The sequence below is a fragment of the Lactuca serriola genome, chromosome 8 (assembly GCF_051521515.1).
Source record: "Lactuca serriola cultivar US96UC23 chromosome 8, Lser_US96UC23_V15, whole genome shotgun sequence".
In the NCBI taxonomy this organism is placed as follows: Eukaryota; Viridiplantae; Streptophyta; class Magnoliopsida; order Asterales; family Asteraceae; genus Lactuca; species Lactuca serriola.
This window is the reverse complement of record NC_136415.1, coordinates 202,573,970-202,589,334: the sequence shown is the minus strand read 5'-3', so window position 1 is coordinate 202,589,334 and position 15,365 is coordinate 202,573,970. Positions and strand designations below refer to the sequence as shown.

The following is a 15,365-nucleotide window of genomic DNA, read 5'->3' as shown; positions in this document are numbered from 1 at the left end:
ACTAATCAGTTATCCGGGGGTGAGCTTGGATGGTTATGGGAATTTAGGATGGAATCGGTAGAGATTGTTGAGCTAAGGGTTAGTCCTTGTGATAAAGGATCTTGTGGGCGAGTGGCGTATGTTTCTGTAGGGTTGCGGCTGGGTAGCCCTGATATTGGATCTTATAAGAACCTGGTGGTTGGACCGGGTGCGAGACCGGAAGTCTCAGGGAATCGGCTAAGGGTATTTACTAATCGGTCGAGTTAAGGGTGACGGGAAGTCATCGTGCATTATGCAAATGTCAATTCGAGGATCTCTGGATAGGACCGGAGTAACAATTTGTATTTGGATAGGAACCCGAATCGGAATTCGTGCGGGATTTTGTTTCAGTGAGTTGGGATGTGGGGAATCTATTATTGGATTAGATGTCTAAGCCTAAACTATTATTAATATGTATTGGAACATTTGGATAGACAAAATGAGAAAAAGGATACCAGTGATGTATATTAATATATATATATATATATATATATATATATATATATATATATATATATATATATATAAGTTCTAATATATTAATATGAAATCATATTATTTAATTAGTATTGATCAAGAATTAATTTAGAATTAATTTAGTGATCAAAAGGAACTAATTAAATATGGACTCTTATATATAGTTGGTGGGCTAAGTTCATTTAGGTTGGGCTAAGCTTTCATGGATAGTCCACGGAGTGTTTAACCCATGGATCCTATGGAAATGAAAGGTCATGGGTATTAGAGTTTACATGAATGTGACCCTAATCCTCGACACTATATAAAGAGGTCTATGGTTCATAAAATGACACTAGTGGAACTAGTTTGACTAGTGTGTGTACACAAGAGGGCAAAACCGAATTTTGTACAAGTATCCTTATTCTCATGTTATTCCAAGTGTTCTTGATGTTGTGTGAACCATTTGAGGTGTCACATTTGAGGCACTACGCTCTTAAGCTCCATGGAATAAAGCTACAACAAAGAGGTATGTTATTATACTAGTTTTTATATTACTTGTACTTCATAATATGCTAGTTAGGATAATACCTTGGTAAATTGATATTTGCATGTATAATAGAGAAAATATAGATCTAAGGTATTTAGGGTTGCATGTACAACTTAGGAGTGTTAGAATGCTCAAAACCCTTCATCTATATGCCAAGGGCATTGAAGGCAGAATTCTAGGGTAGTGAACGGGTTGGTTTGATGGTAGTTTAAGCCATTGTGATGTGTCTTAGATGGCTCTATCCATAATAGAGCCACAACATGCCAGAATTAGGAAGCAATAGGTCGAAGGAGACTGGGTATGAGGTAAGTCTACAGCTATTCTGGTAGTATTCACCTTTTGTGTTAGATTCAGTGGTGACCGGTTGTCAGCCTATCTCGATCAGATGGATCAAATGGATTGAAGGAAATAGGGAGGTTTGGGTTAGACGAGGTATTCTTCGGAGGTCGCAGGGAACTACTAAGTGTATTTTTGGCTCAGCAATCGGGTAGGTGTGTAGTGTTCAAGACAAGTTAGGAACAGGGAGGTCCCCGGGTGTTCTCCAGGAAAGCAACCAGGTGGAAGCAAGAGGAGTAGGAGTGACTTCGGTGATTTGGTTCTGTATGTGGAATTGTTGGTTATTCAGTAGTCGCAATTGACCGGTGATTTTGTTCTTTAGGAAGCCTCAAGGTATTACGAGTTGGAAGTATTCTATCTAGACTGGTTTCTTGTGAAATCAGTTCGATGATGATTTGATGTGGGCAGTCAGTCAGGGAGACAGACCATCTCGAGACTTCAGATTTCAGGTGGGGCAGGTGTGATCAGGTTGCAAGGAATTTGTTCATCTCCGTGTTCTAGAACCTTGTGAGGATTGGTTTCAGTTGCCTTGGGTAGGTTGTGGTATTCACGGGTTTGTGGCAGTTTTGCTCAGGTTTTCTATTATGTCAGGGATGGTGATGCATGATTTAGAGGATGAAATCCAATTTAAGTGGGGGGAGAGTTGTAAGGCTCTGCTCCAAAATTGACTCCTAGTTTGAGGCTATGACTCGAAGTTTGGTCATTATAAGGATTAAGGCTTTTAGGAAGGAATGATCTAGGCCCATTTGGGTGCGGGTGGTGTACTAGAAGTGATCTGGGTGTTCGGTTCGTGTTTTGGAGCCTATGGGTATTTCGGTAAAGTGGCAGTTCGAACTTTTTTGAAAAAATGGATTTTTGTTTGGAAGGTATTAATAAAGTTTTGATTATTTAGAAGTGTAGAGCTTCTCTTCACCTTTTCGTGGATATAAGGATCGTCGGACTCGGGCTTATAACGAAGAAGTTATGGCCTTCGGAAGTTTCATGGTTTTTCAGGCTTAGCCGAGTATATGGGGCGTACACAAAGAGTACGCGGGGCATACTAGTGATAAAGTTAGTACACTGGACGTACCTTGGAAGTACGTTGGGCGTACTAACCAGGATGGTCGCGAATGTTCCCCGGAGTACGCTGGGCATACCATATGTACGTTGGGCGTACTCTAGTCAGATCAGAACCCTATTTTAGGGTCTTGGACCCTATTTAAGCTTCATATCTCATAATCTAACCCTAATATTCTCATCCTCCACCCCTATAAACCCTAAAAATTGTCTTATATCATCCATGGTGGCATTCACTACTAGAATATATGCCTTTAATGACACACAAACCACGACACGCACTGATTAATGTTACGCAAAAGAGAGTGACCTTAAAATAGTATCATCTCTTCAAAAAATTTAAGGATTTACGTCACGCATTTTTGCATGCCCTTAAATTAGTGTCTAAAGAAAAAAAATTAAAAACACGGAGGGCGCTTTATCTTAAACGCGCGTCCTCTATGTGTGTCGCTTTATAATTTTAATGAAACGCGCCTTTAGACAGAGGGAAACGAAATCCCCAAAATTTTGATAACACGCCTTCTATCTTTCATCTTCTCAATCTCCTCTCTGATCCGATCCTCCCCTATTCCTGACATCCTTCTTATTGGTCTCATCAAACATCTCGTTCCTCACCTTTGCCGCTGACCATTGGACCTTCCCCATCAGCCATGCTCCTACCGAATGATCATCTGTCCAAACACAATCAGCGGTGTCTATCTACTTTTCTTCTCCTGTTAATTTATGTAACTCAAATCCTAGTTAAATCGATTCCAAATTCTCTTTGCACCCTGAAGATGATGATGCCTTTGAAGCTGTTTTCTGCACCTCCATATCATCAATATTACAACCCTCCTGGGTCAAAATCACTAATTATTGGATCGATTGTGATTGGTCTTTTTAGGGTTTTTTTTTCAGAAGATACTGGAGATCCTATACTATCATAAAGATTAGAGCTTTTTGATAATGATAAATTGAACCCATCCACACTAATTTTGATATCTACTGAAGTTGATCTTCTTTCATTCTACTGATATTCTTAGAAAAGAACCAGAGGACGAAACCTTTGTAAGGCTGAGAATCAGCCCATCTGGTAATCTTCTCTCTCTCTCTCTCTCTCTCTCTCTCTCTCTCTCTCTCTCTTTGAAAATTCATCTAAGTGGGAGTCCTAGGTACCGATTGCCTTCAAAATCATTGATGCTAATGTCATCAATTGGGAACCTTCTACAGAATGGTTCGGTGCTTGTTGACATCCCATTGGTTGATGAGAAATTTCCAGCTCAAGGTACCTGCTATGACTGTATATAGATCTTTCCAAAGTTGTTCAAGTATCATTTTTAGACTACAAGAACTCAATTGATTTTACCTTGTTTCCAGTTTAGTGTGATGCATGAAAGAGTCCTACTTGTAAGGACTTTTGTTCATTGTTATTATGTAATTATGTATAATTGTTAAGATTATTAATATTATTTTAATATATTATATATAGGTGAATGATAGTGTTGGGACATTAACTCTTGGACATTTCAATGATAAAGATATAGTTGCAGCAGTTGTAATTGGAACAGGAACAAATGCATGTTATTTGGAGAAAGCTGATGCTGTTATAAAATGTGGGATAATGACTTAAAAGGGTAATATATTCTTCGATTTGTACACATTTGGTCACTGAGTTTATTTTTTGTTCACATTTACCCCTTCAACTTGTTAAACTGTACACATTCAGTCCTTATGACCGGTTATTTCAGGTTAACCAGTAAAAATGTATTAATAGGGTAATATATTTCTCATTTTGTACACATTTAGTTCTTAATATTTTTGTACACATTTAGTCCTTAATTTTTTTTTGCAAAATCATTTATTTTTGTTTTTGTACTCATTCAATACTTATGAATGTTTTCTATAAGTTTTTCTCACATCTTACGTGGAACAATTATTAACAAGGTGTTTTAGGCTTTTGATGCTTATGTCCATCGCGATCTCGACTACTTAGTTGCTTAGGTCATGTGTTTTGAACGTCATAACGTTTTCATATTATCTGGGATTTTAACGATCTTTATATCTATGTGTTTGTATTTTAGTCTACTACAACTTTCATCAGATATTGTATGAAGAAGTTACAACGTTTGGAATACAAAACCTAAGTCAAACCACAAGACCTATGCAACCAAGCAGTCGAGGTCGCGATAGACATAAGCATCAACAGCCTCAAACACCTCATCAATCAGGGACAGACGCAGGATTTGGTAGTAGGTGTTGCCGGTAAGTAGAAAAAATATAAAAAAATCAAAAAATTTACACTGCGTACAGAAAAAGCAGGGGTTGTCGATGCCACTGCGGGCACCTAAAGAGAACCGTCTCTGTCATCAATGATAGTCTCATGTTAAATGTCGTGAGAAAAATCCTAAACAAATCATTCATAAGTACTGAATTTGTACAAAAACAAAAAATGACTAATTTTGAAACAAAAAAAATATTAATGACTAAATGTGTACAAAAATATTAAGAACTAAATGTATACAAAATGATAAATATATTACCCTAATAAGTCATTTTTCCCGGCTAACCTGTAGTAACTGGTCATAAGGACTGTATGTGTACAATTTAACAAGTTGAAGGGGTAAATGTGGACGAAAAAAAACTCAGTGACCATAAAATGTCAAGGTCTTCTCATGGCTTCAGGAGGCATGGTATCTTTAGTCTTTCAATTATCAATTAATTTATAAAAAATAATAGTTCAATTCACTTATGTAATGTAAATTAACTTCAATTTGGTTGTAAACATGGAATGGGGTAATTTTTGGTCCTCACATTTTCCTTGAACATCATATGATATTGATCTTGATGCAAAAAGTCAGAACCCAAATGATCAGGTTAATTTAATTATTTTAATCCAAGATAATTTAATATTGTAATTTCCATATATTTTTACTTGATATGATTTTTGTGATTAATAATACAGGGTTTTGAGAAAATGATATCGGGAATGTATTTAGGTGACATTGTTAGAAGAGTAATTCACAAAATGTCATTAGAATCAGATATTTTTGGACCAGTTTCCTCTAAGCTTTCAGCAAGATTCATGTTAAGGTATGTCATAAAACGAAAATTCTTTACTCTTTTGTACCAATATATGGGTAGAAATGTAAAGTGCATTGTTTAGATTGATAAAAAGTTCTCAGCAAATGGGATTACAAAAAAGATAAATTTATATTTTATTTCTTGAAAATACTCAGTACACCATTAATGGCTGCTATGCATGAAGATGACACCCCAAACCTGAGTGGAGTTGCCAAGATTCTAGAAGAAACCCTAAATGTAAGTTTTTCTTAGTTTCTATATAAAAAAAATACTTTTTTGAATCTGGGTTTATTTTCTTTTTTGACAAAAGATGTGTTTTTTTAATTAATTATCAAATAAACGATGTTCCACTAAAAGTGAGAAAACTAGTGGTGAAAATATGTGATGTGGTGACAAGAAGAGCTGCAAGGTTAGCAGCTACAGGCATTGGGGGAATTTTGAAAAAGATTGATGGGGATGGGACTACAGGGATTACAAGTAGAAGGGTTAAAAATGGAAAAAATGGGAAAATGAGAAGAACGGTTGTAGCAATAGAAGGTGGATTATATTTAAGCTACAAGATTTTTAGGAAATATTTGAATGAAGCAGTTGCAGAAATCCCAACAAACATTATATTTAAAGGATTTTGATGGAATGGAATGACTCTCAATTCGTATTTTGTTAGAGTGTGATTTTTCTTGCATCATTTGCTGCAGCACTTAAGTACCATGATTTTCACCCTCTTTACCACACATTTTTTTTATTTTCTTTCTGAAAATGCAGCAGAAAATAAGGAAGAAGAGAAGGGCAGAATGGTAATTCATGCCATAGAAAGGGCAATGTTGTTAGGTTGAGAATTTTAATGGGGTTTTCACTATGGAAAGGTATGAATGTCTACTACATTTTTTCTTTGTTTTCCTATCCCGATTCTGAGTTTAAGTGAGTTGTTTATCCCATTTTGTTTGATGTTGTCATGAAATGTTTCAGCATGTTGTTGCAATATGTCCATATCTTATATAAAATCATACAAGGCCATCAGATTGTCCAAAAATCATGAAGTCTAGTTTTCTGGAAAGGTTAGTGTATCTAGTTTCACTGAACTTTGGACCACTTTTCCTAATTCCAATTCCTTTAAGGGTATAAGTACCAATCTTTGCAAACTGGTCCATGCAGCCCACTTTTTGCATCAATCAACTTCTAAAATTCATAATAAATTCATAAAGGCTCCAAATGTCATGAGGTAAAAGCCTATAATCAGGTATGGAAGTCTATTTTCATCCTTACCAAGGTCTTAACTTAATTCCAAGCACAAAAGTGCAGCATAGTACAAGAGTGCAGACTAGCCCGAAAATTCACAAATTTCATGTGCTAACTTGTCATGTGCACACATAATTCTACAAAGCATAGTTTATGTAACAGTGAAAATGATTCAACGTTCAATTTGAAGTTTTTTCAGATCTTGAAGTGAGTAAATATCAAGTGAGTTTTGAAAGCTATGTTATATATACACATTCCTTTATCTGTTTTGTTTCATGTATGACACATACACTTGAAAGCTTTTACCTTTTTTGATAGAGGTATGCAAGATTAGTTTCCAGAGATTTTGCGCCCAAGGTACCCTTTTGTGTTCTTTAAGTATTAACACTCCTTGTGAAATATGATTTTAAAATTTTAAATAATTGATTTTCTTTTTTCTTGGATTTGACAGTGGGATATTCTAAATTTGGATATTCCTACTTCTGAGCCTGAACTAAACTTGACCACAGCCTTGAGAGAGCTTTCATGTGAACTTTATAGGTTTATCATAGGAATGTTCGAATGACAGTTATGCCCTTCCTACCATAAAAAGCCATTTATCAATTAATTTTTATATCATGCAATTTATCTTACCTAAAAATTTCAATTTTGGGATTTGTAAATTTAGTTTTTTGAGGTGATATATTCAAGTTCACAAAAGATGATAAATGATGATGGGTTTCAACGAGCACTTTATATGATTGACATTGGCCAAAATGATATTGTTGATGCGTTTGCCAATAAGTATTTATATGCCCAAGTTGTAAAAAGAATACCATCAGTTCTTGCAGAAATTAAGAATGCCATCAAGGTGAGATTAAATTGTAAAAAAAAAAAGACAACAATAGCCCAAACAGTTAAACTTTTGACTCATTTTCATTATATTTTTTTTGTCTAGAGTATACATGATAATGGTGGTAGTAAAATTTGAGTTCCTAACACGGATTGGTTTCTTGTTATGCTCAAATCTTAACAACTATCATGGCAACCTTCAACAATAGTTTTGGATTGACAACTTCTAGCAAAAGATATCGCGTACGTGTTCTTGTGCTGTTATTATGGATTCGGGAACATCCTTGCTTACTGGTCCAACTGTATGTATCTCATGTGAAGCTTCTGTTAGAACTATTAATCTTAGGAAATTCAAGTTTTTCATATTTCTTGTATAATAAATATTATGAAATATTAGCAATGTGTTACATTTACTTAGTATTGGAATGATTATTTGTATTTGACATATTAGTGCAATGAATTATCCTTATTGTTTATGGTATTTTATATTGTATTATTAGACTTTTAATGTGTTATTTAATTTGAAAATTAGTAAATCTATCAAAAATATATAATTTTAAAAATATTTAAAATCATGACACGCAAAATGTGTGTCGTCTTCCTCTATGACAGGGGCTTCCTTGATACGCATTGCGTGTCATAAACACGCGCGTCGTAAGGTTACGACACGCAAATGCGTGTCATCTTCCTTTATGACAGGGCCTTCCTTGATACGCATTGCATGTCATAACCACGCGTCGTAAATGTGTATCATAAATGCGCGTCATAAATAGACGACGCGCTAAAGCATGTTGTCTCTCGTTATGACAAAGTCTTCCTTGACACGCATTTGCACGTCATCTGAGCGTTTTACGACACGCATTGCACGTCGTAAAAGGCTATTTTTCTAGTAGTGATTTTGAGATTATGGAGTCTATTTTTGAGGTGTTTAATCCATTTTCAAGAAGGTGGAGTTTGATGCAAAGATAGGAATCAAGGAGGGGCTTATGGATCTGGCTTTTAGGACTCATTCTCAGCTTGATGAAGGTATAAAGCTTTGAGCTTGATCATTCATCTCTTAGATCTACCATTTTGGGTTTTGGTTTCTTTTTTGTCCCAAGGTTGAAGCTTTATGTTTCAAATTCGATTCTTAGACTTGGGGTTGCCACCCTTGATGCTATTTGAGTCCCCAAGGCAACCAGTTGCCATCTTGGAGGTCTTTAAGGGTTCATGAAAGAGTTATGGTCATTTTCATGGAAGTAGATTGTTATACTTTGATTTTGGGTTCATTTGGGTCATATAAGTCACCAAGTCAGTGACTTTATGGATTAAGACGTTAGGTAGGGCTCAGATCTGTAATTTGGTCCCTTTGTTTGAAGCATTAAGCACTTAATGGATTTTATGCATCAGTTTTTTGTACGCTAGGCGTATAATGTAGTACGCTGCACGTACAACCCTTTTGCCCAGTACGCTAAGCGTATAGAAGAGGTTCGCTGGGCGTACGCTCTCTGGAGGTCTTGAGCCTTCGTGGACTTCAGACCTTTAGGCCCTAATGGTTTTGGGCCTGGATTTGTTGATAGTTGGGCCTGAATGCATCTTTGGGCCAATAATGGAATAGTTGGGCCTATTGGGCCTTGTGACCCAATATAGAAATGAACATCACATTATGGGCCTCGATTTGGGCCAATTCTTGGACTAGGTTGTTGTGGGCCTTCGTAGGCCATTTGGGTTAGGATTATTGACTAAGGAGAATATTGGGCTTTTGTTTTGGGTTTGGACCTTAGTTGTGGATCATATTGGGCCAGGGGTAAAATGGTCATTTTACCCCATGTGTGGATTAAGGATTATGGTGTGGGGCCCAATTGCTAATTTGGGTATATTGATTGGTAGTGGCAGCTCGGGAAGCTGATGGGGCAGCAACTAAGGATTTCTTCAGGAAGCTTCTGCATTCGAGATGAGTCTTCTCACCATACCAATGTGTCTAAGGCACCAAGGCCGGCCCATTTTATGTTATGTTGTATGATAGTTAGCTTTATGTTAGGTGGTATGCTAGTAGTTATATGATGTGTGGTATGTTAGTTGTCTTCGTGATACTTGCATGGAAGACCCTGGGGGGAGCCCGTGGCATTGGATGTAAGACCATGTGGGGTAGCCCATAGCAGTCCTAGGTAAAGACCATGTGGGGTAGCCTATGGCATTGAATGTAAGACCATGTGGGGTAGCCCATGGTAGTCCTAGGTAAAGACCATGTGGGGTAGCCCATGGCATTGGATGTAAGATCATGTAGGGTAGCCAATGGCAGTCCTAGGTAAAGACCATGTGGGGTAGCCCATGGCATTCTTACATGTTTTATGTATACATGGTTATGTATTATATGTAGCTTTTATAGCTAGCAGGAAATGTGATACAGGTAGCTATTATAGCAACAATATATGTGATATGTGGTTTGTGTGTATGGTATGCTTTGGGAAACTTACTAAGCTTCGTGCTTACAGGTTTTGTTTTTGGTTTCAGGTATCATCGTTTTGGAAAGGAAGGGCTCGGATTGATCGCAGTCCACACACCTATAATTTCCGCAATGAATGATTTTGGGGTGAACTCTGATAAATGTTTTACTTAATGATGATTTGAATTGTTTAGAATAAATGGTATCAATGTTTTAGCTATATTAAAAAGGAAATTTTTACCTTGATTTTTAGGTCGTTACACAACGAGAAAAAAACGTCAGCCGTTCTCCTACTTCTCATCATGTAAGAGAATATATATTTGGAAATCAAAAATCAAATAATTTCTTATTTTTTTCTTTTTATTATTTTCTTATACACTTAAGTTTAAGTTTGTGAAATTTATTATATTTAAATAGATTTATACTTATCATCTTGTGAAAAATATATATAAGAAGATGGATAAAAATTAAAATTAAAAAAAAAAATCTAATTTTTCTTTGGAAAGAAAAAATGGATTGTATTCCTGGCCACACACCCTACACGTTTCAAAAAGATAAGAGATGCAAAATTGAAAGGTAAATGTGATGATATTTTTTAAATAAGTTCCCCCTTATATCATGTTCCCATACATGTAAACCCATATTTCTCAAAACATTTGAAAAACTTCTGTATTTTTTCAATTATGTTTTCGAGATTTTTAATTTTTTATTAAAATTATATTTTTGATTATATTTTCAGATATTTTTATCAAAATAATATAAAGTCAAGAAGATAATAATATATTTATAAAAATATTATAAAATAAGAATAATATATAAGTTTATGATACATTTTTTAGAATATTTATACGAAATAGAATTATTATATTTATTTATTTATTTTATGTTAACAAGAAAATTTGTTCCATAACCTCTTTGTCCTTCATAATGTCTAATTAGAAATGAGTCATTACAAGATAAACATTAAAAGTGGAATCCATTTGTTCAAAGTGACATGTTTATGCCACGTAGCCAACATATGTGTGCTCCAAATATTCTGTCACGTGGCAAACACCGATTTTGAGTGCTTCACCCTTAGGAACAAACGCTTGTCACAAATCCGTGCGCTATATATATATGGCTTCGTTTCCTCTTATAGACATATTCAGTTTTTCCAGAGAGTTGTATCTGGCCTCGTTTCCTAGAATATAGAGGTAAGTTTTGGCAAAGTACATGCACCGAGAACGAGAGAAGCTTAAGAGGATGTTTTTTAGACGCACACAAGTGTGGAACCATAGAATCATACTACATGCAGTCTTCATGGTTATGGTGCCACGCTGTGTGCGTCTAAAGATACACCGCTCTTAAGAGAGTCTAGCTTTTCCGGCACTCACGGTGGTTGTGTAGATCAGTATAGTAGAAAAATAAGAAACTATATCATCTTAGAGGCTTACGATTGAACCTGTCCTAGACCTATAGCTTAGGAGGTCACTTGTCAACTGTTAACAATATTCTAGATAGTAGATATATCAAGATTTGAACTTCGACCTTTTATTTGGAATTCCACACTCCAACGAGTATGCTCCTATCATGGACTTGTATATGTGGTGGAGTCTGGATTGCGCATGATACCTTTTTCTTGCCGAACTTCGGCCCTCCTATTCGGTCTGTGACTTTTTAGTGTGAAAAACTGTTCGATGTGCAGGTTCTTTATGATTGTGTTTGTAGTTTTGAAAAATAATTATCTGTGTTAAACCTATATTCGTCAACTTATTCATTATAATGAATTAATGATGCACTGAGTAAGCTTTTTTGGAAAAGGCATGTGTTATCATCTTTTCTGGAAGAAAAAAAAAAGATCAGACGTTTTTTTTGACAGCCGGCGGACTTCTTTTGGCAAGAACATATTCTAGCAGATGAAATGATACCATTTAAAATATTATCTTCCAAATAGGTACATATGTATTGCTATCTATAATACATATTATCTATTATTTTATTTAGTTATGCAACAAGTTATATGTTTTAACTATTACAACTCACACTACTCACTACTCGAGTTTTCTACATATGGCTTGTATTTTTTTAAAAATATATACCAAAGTATGATACTTTTGAAAGTATTTACACAAAGATAGTAAAAGTAGTTTCTATGGATGAGGGCCCCATACCTTGTTACAAAAAATAAAAAATAAATGAACCTATTTGTTTCCTTCTACCATCTCCATTCGCCGGAAACAGAAATAATATACGTAGTCAATATGAATCGACTGATTTCTGATAGCTTCATTTGTTGGTGGAGCGGAGCGAGAAGAAAGTATTCACCGACGATCCATGTGGCGATCATGGGGAGGCGAATGTTCATCAGTTCTGAGAGCGGGGGACATGCAGTTCACCGGTGGTGTACGGGTTGCCTGCTACAAAGGTAAATCTCGTCCTGGTTTCCCTTTTGTTTTTCCCTATCTTGATATTTGATCATCAAGAAAAAAATAAAGTTCCATGATGTTGATCTTGATCGTTCAATAACCGAAAAGGAGAAAGCACATGGGTCCCATCTTCATCGTTCAGATCGTCGGAGATAAACCCTCCAAGTCACCAACAAGTTTTGAACTACCCTTCCCCCACAGACGCGGCAGCTGATGAACGGTCGGTGAACGATCTCCTTGTATTACCTGTTGAAGAAACCATCGAGAAACCCATTTCTGCTCATCGTCGGTGAATTCCGCCTTGCCCATACTCATCACCTACGAACCCTTGCCTCTTCCTCTGTTGCCCCAACAGTTAAATAATGTCGGAGAATATTACATGTTAGTCGCTTTTATCTTTTGTACAAGATTTCAAAATGATGACGGCCTTGGTCTCCGACGAGCAAATTATGATTCATGAACTAGGAAAGATATGGATTTATTAAGTTTTTTATTTTATTATAATAAAGTGTTTCCATTTTTTATTTGAAAACATCTTTTAAATAATTTGAAAACTACGGTATTTAGGTAAATATTTTTTTGAAATGTATAGTTATCTAGGTTCTTAACAATTTTTATCGAATTGTCATTAAATGATGAAAGAAATTAATAAAATTTGTAACATGGTAGCGAAATTCCGTAAAAGAAGATGGATCAACATTATATCGTTCTGAGGTAAGAAACTCTATATTACTAATTATATATCAAGTCCATCAATTAATTGTATGTATCAACACCCTCACCCCAGAATGAGATGGGATGGGAGAAACGTTAAGGATATATGAGTACAAGTCACATGTCACCTAACAAAATGACAATAAATCTCTGATATATGAGTACAAGTCACATGTCACCTAACAAAATGACAATAAATCTCTGTTTGGGGTGTTCATGAAACAAGACATTCGGGGGATATTAGTGACACTTTTATTATAACATCAGATGACAACCGGTAGGAGAGAAAGACCGATATATGATGGAAGCCAACACGACTATACAAGCTCTTGAGTAGTGTTTGCAAGATCCCGATATTCAATTTCGGTGCTAGATCTAGCAATTAGACATTCTTCCTTAGATCACCTTGAAATGATCAAGAAAGAAACAAAACCCCATGGTAAAGCAATGTGATATCCTTATCCCAATCCACATAAGAGAAGGCATGAAGCTCAAAGGATGAGGAGTATGAGAAGATGTGACCATGAAGTATGGTAGCTTTAATGTATAATAGGATACACAACACTACAACACAATGATTCATCTAAGGATAAGCCAAGAACTAGCTAACAATGTAAACAACAAAGGCAAGATCATGACGAGTAATTGTGAGGTATATAGAACCGACGAGTTGATGGTAAACGATAAGATCAGAGACAAGAGACACCATGTGAGATGAAAGTTTAAATCTATGGGTGTATTAGCAACCTTAAAATCTATTATGTCGATACATGAAAGAAGAGCATATGCATATTTTGCTTGAGAGAAATAAATATGAGTGCCATGAGGAAACACTTTAAGACCAAGAAAGAGTTGGGTGCAGTTTCATCGGGTTCTAGTCGTCGATTTGATTAGGTGTGATGCTTCCATTGTAACGTTCCAAAAATCATGTCCAAAAAATATCATTTTAAAACTATAATAAAAACCATAGTTATCAAACCATTCATTCAAAACATATTTAATTAGAGTATCATGTCTAAACATATCATATCAGAGCAAATTATCCCAGGCTAAAACATCATGGTGGGTGTGATGCAGTCATCCCGAGCTCTTCCCTCCGCTACTGGAAGTACCTGAAACCAAACTGAAAACCGTGAGCATGAAGCTTAGTGAGTTCCCCATACTACACATATAACCACATACTGGGCCCCCGCCTGCTGCATCGGGACTTGCCCGGCATCGGGCCTCGCCCGACATCAGGCCCCGTCTGGCATCAGGCCCCGCTCGGTATACAGATCTGTTTCTCTTAGGCCTCGCTTGTCTCTGGGCCTCGTCCGCTAAACACATACACAATATAACATAACACATAACAAATAGCTAAACATACTCTACTATACTCCGGATCTAAGGCCTCGCCTAACTTGGGCCTCGCCCTTGTCCTGCTACCGATGAGTCATGGAACCCCGTCCATGCTCCTGTTGATAGTGAGATACGAGCCCCCTCCCACACTCGCCTCCCTCCTAACTCGGGCCTCGCCCCTGCTCTGCTACTAATGAGATACGAGACCCCGTCCATACTCGGCTAGTGATAAGATACAGAACCTCGCTCACACTCACCTCCCTACCAGGCACATACAAGTATCACACAGACAGCAAGTATAACTAGCATAGTAACATTCCTTGGGCTTCGCCCGGCATCGGATCATAATTCGGAACATATATCATAATAATGCCTAGGGCTAACCCCCGGGTCTTCCTACTATACACAAACATAATGGGTCGGCATTGTGGCCGTAAACCCATGCACACAGTGAGGAAACCCACCTCGCACTACTGAAACCCTGCTAATACTCCTCAGGCTGCTATTTGGCAATTCCCCGAACTACTACTCCTTTGGCTCTCCGAGCTATCAATACCAAAATATCACTTAGTCCAAAACAATAATCCTCCTTAGGGTAAAATAACCATTTTACCCCCTAATCCAACTTGGTCCATAACTAAGGCCCAAACCATAACATATAAAGGCCCAACACTAGGTAGGCTTACCAAGCCCACTAGAGGCCCACTAATGGCCCAATTTGCTAAATTGGACCCAAACCCTCTAATGGGCCTTACCCTTAGCCCAAACATCTTCTTGGCCCATATATCTGACTTCTGATGGCCCATCAAGCCCAAACACCCAAAAATTGGCCCAAACTTAGGCCCAAAAACGCAAAGCCCACATCTGATACGTACGCGGGGCGTACATCTATGTATGCTAAGCGTACTAGTTGATGGCTTGTACGTCGTGCGTACCTGCTTGT

At 36.8% G+C, this 15,365-nt stretch overlaps 1 pseudogene; it reads left to right on the top strand.

Annotated features, from left to right (window-relative positions):
• The first annotated feature begins 1,281 nt into the window (after positions 1 to 1,281).
• Positions 1,282 to 6,102, top strand: LOC145067771 (hexokinase-3-like; annotated as a pseudogene).
• Positions 6,103 to 15,365: the final 9,263 nt, after the last annotated feature.